The sequence below is a fragment of the Halyomorpha halys genome, unplaced genomic scaffold (genome assembly GCF_000696795.3).
Source record: "Halyomorpha halys isolate HHAL.00 unplaced genomic scaffold, Hhal_1.1 Scaffold98.1, whole genome shotgun sequence".
In the NCBI taxonomy this organism is placed as follows: domain Eukaryota; kingdom Metazoa; phylum Arthropoda; class Insecta; order Hemiptera; family Pentatomidae; genus Halyomorpha; species Halyomorpha halys.
The window spans coordinates 1,716,835-1,727,510 of record NW_027107309.1 but is presented as its reverse complement, the minus strand read 5'-3'; the positions used below and the strand labels follow the sequence as shown (position 1 = coordinate 1,727,510).

At 28.4% G+C, this 10,676-nt stretch overlaps 1 protein-coding gene across 5 annotated transcripts in view; it reads left to right on the top strand.

Moving 5' to 3' along the window:
- Window positions 1-1,473: 1,473 nt before the first annotated feature.
- Window positions 1,474-10,676, top strand: part of LOC106677413 (dipeptidase 1) — a 485,353-nt gene continuing 476,150 nt past the window's right edge. For all 5 annotated transcript variants that reach the window (XR_010842948.1, XR_010842947.1, XM_067045594.1 and 2 more), the window contains exon 1: window positions 1,474-1,559. The gene's annotated coding sequence lies outside the window, so the exon portion shown is untranslated. The remainder of the gene's footprint in view (window positions 1,560-10,676) is intronic.

Sequence of the window (10,676 nt, the reverse complement as noted above, 5' to 3'; positions counted from 1 at the left end):
AATTTATTTTTACACTAATAGAGTTAATTACATCATTGTAATATCGATCATTTTAATACATGTTGTTGTTACATTATAATAATATATCATGAATTCATGATGCTATTTAAATGGTTTAAGTAAATAAAAATTATATATTTTATATTATATTATAAATTCAAAAATCCCGCAATAATAAACATGACACAAAACACTAAAAGCAGAAGGGTTCTAGAAGTCATTCATATAACTAAAAATATTAAAGACACAGCAAACTATAAAACAGACTCATTTAAATACACATTATGCCGATATAATAAATAAATTAGCAAAATAAATATAAAAAATCTGAAAAAATATGTGAGAATAAAATTGTTCAATCATAAAAAATAATAATTTTTAACTTAAATCGCACAATCCAGAATAAAAATAAAGAATTTTTACTTTGCCAATGGTATTTTGTTCTAAATATTTTTGAATATTAGATTGTAAAACATTGTTTGCTTGAGTACTGTCATAAATAAAATAATAAAAAAAAAAATAATGTCAATGTTTTTACAGTGCTAAAAATGTGATTTGTAAAATAACTTATACAATAACTAAGTTTAAGTGAATCTAAATTAAGAAACATATGTCAGATTCAATGGTATTTAATTTCATTTGTTGTATTTTGCTTGCTAGTCCCGTCAAGGAGTTTTTCGTAGAAAAAGTCATAAAAGTATTTTCACCAATAATGCTCCTCACATAAGTTATATCAGTAGAAAATTTATGGTGTGGTACTGTATAGCCCCTTCCTAGAGTTATTTAGAAGAATAAACAATTTAAAAGTACATAAATTTAACGATCAATATAATATTTCATATTATGTTGCCAGAGTTCAGAACATTCGGTGGCTATCGTGAGGGTGTCATTTGTTTGGTGCACATTAATTATATATGTTTTCATATCGTATATTTGTACTCGCTAATAAAACAAATTTATAATAGGTAGAAAAAAAAGTCAATATAATCAACAATTGGCATAGTATTGATAATAGCTTTCTCTCTTTTAGCATCATCTTAATAATGAAAACAATATTCTTTTCAGCGCAGTACATTTTTGTCTTCTTGATCATTTGTAAAACTTTTCCTGCGCAGATTTTCTTTAGAGGTACCAGTAAAGTAAGGGACTGACAAATATTGAGGTTAAAAGGATAAATTTGAACAATCATTTGATTGTAAGTTTAAATTTTCCTTATTGCTTTTAGGTTTAGATCCTCAAATACAATTTGTTTTTCATATTAACAAATGATTCGATTTAGGTAAGGTTTTGGTAAATGCCGAGAACCTCTAGTACCAATTAAACAGGAAGTAAAGTTTAATTGCTAAGCGGATACCTGATCCTTCACTCCAACATCATTGTTAGCCGAATGATAGCGTTGGAGAAGAGCCGAGGGGATTCGAGACCAGCCGAAGGGGGCCGACCCCGCTAGCTCCCTCGGGCAGTGTGCCCCCGCGGAGCCGACCTGTCGCACCTCGCTCAGTCCCCACAGTCGCGTGCCATGAGGACCCTCTTCTGATATATCTTCTTCTGCCACAGACGTGAGTAATTATATAACTAATGACAATAACTTTGCCAGCAGACCATAAAGGGGGAAAATATAGGGAAAGTACAATTGTAGCCTCTTATGAATATTAACATATTTTTTATTATATTATCTTTCAGTCTTATTTCAAATTTATTTAGCACACACATAGAACATTTAATATGAGCTGTTTATTTTTTAAAACAAAAAAATAAATTAACGAAGTAAACTTTTAAAAATATTTTTCAAGTTTATTTTAAATGCAGCACAAATATTTAATAATAATAAATAAATATACTTTTGTTTAATCCGCTTTTGGATTTTTTTTGCTGTTGATTATTTTGATATAAAATAAATAAAATATTACGATGGTAAATAAAAAAATTGCATAGGGACCTAATGGAGGTAAAGATTTTAAGTGATTTTTATGTTTACATGTTCTATTAATATTGGCATTTTGGTTATTATTTTTTTTTCTTTCACTCTTCAATTACATATTTTTACTATTACTTCTTTGATAAATTATTATTTTACCTATTATAATTATAACATAGTTAATCTTTAGGGTTGTCATTTTTTCCACGATACTAAGCCCCCACATTATCAATTGCCAAAAGTATATCTCATTGTTATAATAACCATGCTAGCCCTACTGGGCCGATCTGGTAATAGAGAAATGTATGAAATAGTATGTGTATAACAAAATTTGTTCTTAGGCGAAACAAATTTAAAATAATAATAAATATTTTCCATTTATGAAAGGTCTGAATGATAAAATAATCGCTAGATATTGCATATATTATGGCCAGGTGATCACTAAATGATGTAGGTCATTTGGCGCTATTGGTGGTTACATATTGTATATTGGGTCTGTGGGTGAATGGTTATAGTATTGAGTACAGATAGTTATTTTTATAATATACTAATTTTAAATTATGTATCATGTATTATGTTATATGATATAATTTAAATACTTCAGAGAAGAAACTTTCCAAAAATCCTTTATTGACATCAGCTACAAATTTTTTTTAATCAAAAATGTTTTAGAGTTCTTCTACATCTTTATCTACATATATGTTAGGCAAATAGAAAAAAAAATGTGAGGATTAGTACAAAGTTCAGTCCCTTTAATGCAATATGACACTGATATTTGGATAAATTGTAACTTTTGGTTTAAAAAAAAATGATGAGACTAACCAGAAATAGAAAACAAATCAGAATCAGTATATGTAATAATGAAGTCTTAATAGTTGACCGTAGATTAATATGAGGAGAAGATTGTCAGGGGTGCGGTCAGCAAATAGACACAAATAAACAAAAACTTATTTATTTGTGCCTACGTTTCGACCTAAATTTCAGGCGTTCATCAGGGCTAAAAAAACAAAAAGAGATAAAAACCATCACTGAGAAAAACATAAATAAGGAAAATAAGAAACATAAAAATTTGGAAATATACATAGCAATGAATTAAGTAGAAAGGAGTTGCTTAATAACAATAGAAGTAGATTGATAACAATAGAAGATGAAGTATTATATAGAAGTAAGAATTATACAAAATAAATTATGCCAAATTAAAAACGGGGAATTTTTGAAGAAATAAGGAAATAATCATAATTAAAGGTACGGGAGAAACTGTAAATGACGACTAGTGAGCTTAACATTTTCTTTTTCTGTTTTTTAATTTTTCATCATTTATTTTGTATAATTCTTACTTCTATACAATACTTCATCTTCTATTGTTATCAATCTACTTCTATTGTTATTAAGCAACTTTTTTCTACTTAATTCATTATTATGTATATTTCCAAATTTGTTTCTTCCGTTTTTGTTTTTTATGTTTCTCTGAGTGATGGTTTTTGTCTCTTTTTGTTTTTTAGCCCTGATGAACACCTAAAATTTAGGTCGAAACGTTGGCACAAATAAATAAGTTTTTGTTTATTTTCTGACCTTCTCCTTCTCAAAGTAAATATAATAATTAATTATTGTGAAGGATAAGTTAATGACAAAAAGGTATGCAATTACATTCATAAATATGTATTTATACTTGTATTGTTATATTTGTAAAAAAATAGACTCTGAAGACGGAGGGGTACTCTCTAACTCCGGTTTAAAAGAAATTTGTAGATTGTGTAAAAAAAAAATTTAAGTATCTTTACTGAAGTATTTAGATTAGTAAATTAAGACTTTTCGAAAAGCGATGGTTTGGATTAGATATCAATGTGAAGTAAACTATGGTGCTAAGTATATTTTCAGAGAGTACTTCAGAGAGAACCTCTGATTGGGGTTTTGGTAAGCTGATGGAAATGTACTTTGCACCACTGTGAAATAAGTTTTTTAGTATGATTCATATCATAGTATTAAAATATGCTAAAACTATATCTATTAAATACTATAGATTTAATTTTTAAAGATTGAATTTCTTTATTCATATGAAAAAAAAAATCAAATAACGATATTAATAATACGTTAAATAATATTAAAAATACTTTATTACTATTTTAATGCTTTTGTGGAGTTTTTTCAGATTCTTTTATTGAACTTGCCCAATACAAAATTAATACATAACCTTTCTTAGAGATACTTGCATAGTCTGAGACTAGTTGAAAAATATTTAGGTAATATGTTTAATCATTCTCTTTTTCTTTAAATTTTCCGATTCGGTTTTAGTTCTAGATCCTTTAATGATAAGAAATAATACCGAAAAAAAAAACATAAAATTGAATTACTTAGCTCGAAAGTCTTTTTTGGGTGAATATTTAGAGAAAGAGAGAAGAGTATCTGCTGTGTGGTGTAGTAAGATATGTGAATTTAAATTGTGACTTTAGTTGAAATATGGGTTGAACTCTGAGAAAATATGTTGGAGCCAAGCAACTTTTTTTTTTCATCATTCTTTTATTCTTTTTTCTGTTATATATGATCTCTTTATTTTTTCAATTATATAAATCATATTTAGTTCCAATTTTATTATATGGAACGCTGAAGTAAGTCCTGTTACATATGTATTTACAAATTCGCCTATTACATTGCATGTTTTAAAAATATATTAATCCGAATCAATTATGTCAATTCATTGGTAAAACTAAAAATTAAATTTTTTAATTTAAAAATAGTGCATAAATAAAATATTTAAAACTAATTTGTAAAAAATTAAGAATTAATTATTTATAAATTAGTATAATATGTATATTTGAAAGTCGATTATGATTCAAATGAGAAAACAATGGAGGAAATAGTAGTAATATAATAAAATGTGATGGGATCTATTTTACCTTTAATGTTAATGACTGTAAACTATTGCGAACAATTAAGTATATTAAAATCATTTTCACAAAAAAAAAGTTATTTACGAAAATAATAAAGTCATATTTTGTTAATCCTTTAGCATATTTATATTTTGTATTTTTAAGGTTGTTGTAAATATATATTGAATTAATAAAATAAAATAATGTTGAGGATATTGTAGTATTTATAAAAGAAGTCAAGAGATTAACTTTATATGCATTTATTAAAATCACACTACTTCTTTATTTATTATAATATTATTAAAATAAACTGTTAATAATTTTTCTTCGTTAATGAATTCTCTAATACTGGAGTTTTTAAATTATGAATTTACTACGATAAACAAGAATCTTAAGACCAAGTTAGCATAAAAAGAGTGAATATGAAGTACAGTACCCGTATTCTAAAATTAATGTAGTAATAAAACTAAATAATGTATTTCAGAAAACTTATTTTTGATATTAAAATCAAAACATAAAACGAAAGTTTGTGATAGTAATTAGCAGTCACAAATTAAAAAAGATGAATGTAGGTTTTATTAATTAATATTTTTGTTAGTATAGAATATTCTGGATTTTAATATTGTACACTATTGTGGATCACTTTCATGGAATCCACGGTCAAGAAATTCATTTAATTTAATATAAAAATCTGTACAACTACAACCAATGAAAGGTCAGAGGTTCGGTACTTTTTAAGGAAGTACTATTTCTTGAACAACGGTTGTATGAGGAGAGGATTTGTTCATGATCATACTCAACCACCAGATTTTTTCCCCAATTAATAGTACCTACTTTAAGCAGTTGGGTGGACCCTGGAGGGCTTACGAACCTACATGGTTGCTCCATGGCACTACTGTCGTTGTGGCACTATTGTGTTACTACACAATAAATAATTTTCTGGCCCGATTCAAACCTGGTTCCTTGGTGCTAGTAGCATAGCGCCTTACTTACTGATCTACCCTGTTCCCTGTTATTTATTTTAATTATTTATTTAATTTAATTAAAATTATTCGTCAAAAAAAATACTATTGGTACAATAATAGTTATGTTTCTTCTTATGTGATTGAATATTCATTAAATATGAATGTTATTTGCTCTGCCCTTCCCTAGATAGCGCTGTTATTACTTTTATCCTTTCTATACGCTGAAAATATAATTTTATTATTGTTTTAAAATTGAGAAAAAATGCGAAACATATATTATTCATTGTGTACGTTTTATAAATTTATTTAGTTTTTCTTTTTTTCAATATCAACAACAATTATAAATTATTACATAACAATATAAATTATTCATAAAAAATTACTATTATTTACTGATGTATAGAATTTTAAAGGAATCCTTTATTACTATAATCAGTCATTTTATTTAATGAATTAGTATAACAATAATTTAAAAAAAACCTATATTCAATTATTCCCATGCTTTTACATTTATTACTTGTATGTATAACATTTATGAATGCTGATTCTGTTATTATATTAAAATATTTGATTATGACTGAATTTTAATTAGGTGTAGAGAATCTGGGAGTTCGTTATTGGTATGAGCATTTAATTTATGTTTTATTTGCGGTATTCTCGCAATGGTAGCAGCAATTGAATAATCTTTTGGGAATCGGTATTTTATTACGGCTACAAAGTGTAAATACAAATTATACAGCTGATATAAATTCACGTTCTGAAATGTAATTAGAATATAAAAAATAAATTATTATTTTTAATAAAATGTTAAGAAAAGTATATGAATAAAAATTGTATATGGATTAATGTATTATTTCTGTTTATATGACTTGAGTTCAAACGGTGTTTATTGCAGGTTGTTGACTAATTATAACATTATCAGTGATTAAAAATGTTCATATTCTTAATTAACACATAATTTCTTAATATATTTAATTATTGATGTTGAAATAAAAAAATTACAAACCTTATTTAATTGTTATAGAAAACGAATATGAAATATTAGAGTTACATTTTTTAAAAAATCTATTGCTGGTGGAAAGAAGTAAAATGATTAATTTAGTCGTAGGTTATCTAATAAAATAAAAATTTTAGTGAAATTAGTAAAGTTTTCAAAAATTCCATTTATTTTAAAAATCCTCTTCTTATTTCTTTTTTATTTCTTAACTAGGCTAAGCTAGGTATTTTAAACATTTATTTATTACGAAAATAAAGATTAAAAAAAAAATCGTACGAATGTTTTTGGTTTACTTTATAGTGGTTTACTTTACTTGAGTGTGAATTGAATTTTCCAAAACCCATGACTATGTTTCAATTATTATTTTTGATTTAAATCTTGGTTTTGTAGTGAGAAAAGATAATTCTCAAACCATTTCATACTGAGGTCTATTTATTTACGCTTTTGTTTATTTTCTGATTTATTTATTAAACATATTATACTAGGTTACACTTAGTTACAATTAAATATTAAATTAGGATGACCTTATAAGAAATTAATATAAAGATATTATAATCATAATGATATTTTATTGTAGTTTCTACTTAAAGCGATTTAATTATAATTGATTTAGTTTGAGTTGTTATGGGGAAATAGATTATGTACTTTGTGAAGAACTAATTTACTACTAAATAGTTTGAGAGTTACTGAGAGTGACAAATCACGCTTAATGATTGTTTGCTTACAATTTGATGTTCATTAATTAACTGTCATCCTCAGATTACTCGGGTATACCAGACCAAGAAATATCTTGTTTCTCTTCTAAATAAAAAAAATAAATTTGTTCTTTTATAAATCGAGCTGTAAATTTTCAATGTTTAAAATTATTTTATTCAATATCAATTTGGATTGTTAAGGAGATATTCCTCTAAATATACGTTTATTTTTTACTGCTTAAATATCTGCATTATAAGTCTGTAAATTTGTTTCTCTTTTCTGATTTAGCATTAAATTTGTGCCAATTTAATTAGAATCTTATTAATAGTTATTTATATTTAAATAAAATTGACTGAATGGGACATGGATTATCTTTGTTGTTACAAAGAAATTACAATATATTAATTTATTTTTTTAGATTTAAGAATAATCGTAAAAATTGATTTTTAACTAATACGAAAATCAAGCTCAGTCTAAGCAGATGATATTCTGGGGGATTTGTAATGTCTCTCAATGACTTGTAAAGGAAATCTCTATGGCCATGGTATGTTAATAGTTGTCCTTTCTTTGGGAAAAACTGACGTAAATTGTAGAAGAAGTGGAAAAGAAATTACTGCTAACGATTTTAATTGGTTTCGTTAAAGGGGGAGTGCAATGCTACAAACTCCAAGGGCTCGGGTTCTTTTTTTTTTTTTTTGTGTTACATTATAGCCATGAGTCAACCCTGAGGGTACTGGAGCCCTCCTAAGGTCCACCCAACCTCATAAATTAGGTACCCTTAATTTGGTAAAAATCTGGTGGTCGAATGTGATTCTGACCAAATCACCTAGTTGGTCTTGTAACATTACTTCCTTACAAAGTACTGAACCTCTGACCCTTAATGGGTTGTAGCGGCACAGATTTTAATTTTAATTTTTTTTTCGTTTATTAAAAAAAAACTATTTATAAACGCTAATATTTAGCTTCACTGATATTCACTGAGGGCCATTGTATAAAAAAAGGCTTGGAATAGGGATAAATATATATATATAGATCGACAAGCCGCTTCTGATTCAGTCCCAAGAGTCGAAATATGGAATGAATTGAAGACAAAGAACGCCCCTTTAAAATATATAAGCCATAAAATCTTGGTATGAGGGCTCAAAGGGTAAAGTCAGGATGAATGAAATGGAGTCATTTCTCTATGTCGGTGATATTGTACTCATAGCGGGCTGTGTCCAGAATCTTCAGCTACGAGTGAGTGGTAGAATAGGAAGCGGATCTGGAGAGAAAAGGCATGGTAAATACAAGTAAAAGCAAAGTCATGCAAATTGGGTGAGAACCAGGAGATGAGCAGATTACTTGTAGAGGACAAATCATAGAGGCAGCAGAAGATTACACGTACCTAGGTACAGTTATTAGCAGAGATGGTAACATTCAACAAGAAATATCTAATAGGATTAAAAAGCAAATAGCCTTTAATACCAAATCTGCAACACTGTTGTTGGGAAGCGTGAAGGTGAGAGAAAAGTAAAACTTCACATTTTTAATAAAATTTACTTTCCCACCCTACTATACGGAAGTGCGAGCTGGGCCCTTCTTGACAGATTGAGGAACAGAATCACGGCCTCAGAAATAAAATACCTCCAAAAAGTAGCCGGCCGAACACGAAGGGAACACTTCAGGAATCCCAGAATAAGAGAGGAGCTAGGGGTGAAACCAATAACTGAAATTCTTTAGAAGAGGCAGTTGAAGTTGTTCGGACGGATATCCCGAATGGATGAAGACCGTGGACCGCGCAAATTCTTCGAAGTCAGACCAACAGGCAAAAGACCTAGAGGAACGTCAAGGATTTCGCGACAGGAAAATGTGGTTAAACTGGGAGAGAAGAGAGGAAAGATGTTGGATTCCATGAGACTATTGGCAAGGCTTGGATCGAGGCACCTCCACACTGAAAGGCACTAAGGAGGAAGAAAAAGAAGAAGAAGAATATCAATGTTTGTAATCGTATTTTAGCTCACTTATACTCGTCCTAACAAGCTGAAATAGAGTACAAATAAATAAATTAGATAACAATACAATATGGTTTTGTCATTGAAACGGACTGGTGATGGATGAAACAGATCTATAGAAGGAATGGGATGATAATGAAATGTGTTGGCATGTATATTACTATCTAAGAAAACGATTTCTCACGATAGATTTACCGAGTTTAGTCAAAATCACTACCGGTAAAATATATAATGGTTCGTAGGTTTCGAGAAAATCCTAAAAATATATTATATAAATTGGCACTTCCGGTAAGTCGATATTCAAGATACTGATTGATTAAATTTGCAGTAACTTCGAATTTTACAGCTTAAAATAAAGTAGAAATTAGTTAGGATGTTGCTTTCTTCCGTTTAGTACACGAATTAGTACTGATATATTTTTCCCCTTTGACGAGAAAAGATTTGTTGAATACATTTGTTCATCATACACTCGCTTGCATGTGTTGGTCTTTCAAACTTCACTCATTTAAGTAAAGGGAGAAGTTGTGGTCCAATGTATGTTTTTTCTGATGCCCAAGGACTGCCCATTTACTCAGCTCTCTGGCATCCAATTTGCCATCTGGTGTCAGTTTGATACATCTATCTTATGCAGATGTGCTTTCTAGCACTTTCTAGTAATCATGCTCTGATGTATTTAATGTGAAAAGGGAGGCTGCCAATTTGCGAGGTTGGATACTTGGAAAGCTCATACTCTAAGACAATTATATATCCTCATTTAAAGGCATTTGACCATTTTTTAATATGCTTAGGTGAATAAACTACAAAGTAGAACATATTACTAGTCTATATATTGTACGACATTTCCCCCAAACTCATGTAAGTCGTATCCTATAATTTTAATAATTAATTTAATATTATCAACAATTTTTTTCTATATATTATATGTATACAACTAAAAATATTTTAATCTACCTTTCCTCATATTTATCAATTCCTGTTATGAAATATTGTCTTTTATATACATATATATCACATTACTTAAATAATGTCTTTCACTAAAAACTAATAATGTCTTTCACTAAAAATCTCCGCACTAAAAACTAACTGCACAATAAAACTAAACATTATCCGTTTACTAAGCCGTACCTCGTGGGGTGCCGATAGATCTAGCCTTCTTAAACTTTATCAGATATTAATACGCTCCAAAATGGACTACGGCTCATTCGTCTATGGTTCGGCTCGTTCCCAAGTGCTTGCTAAACT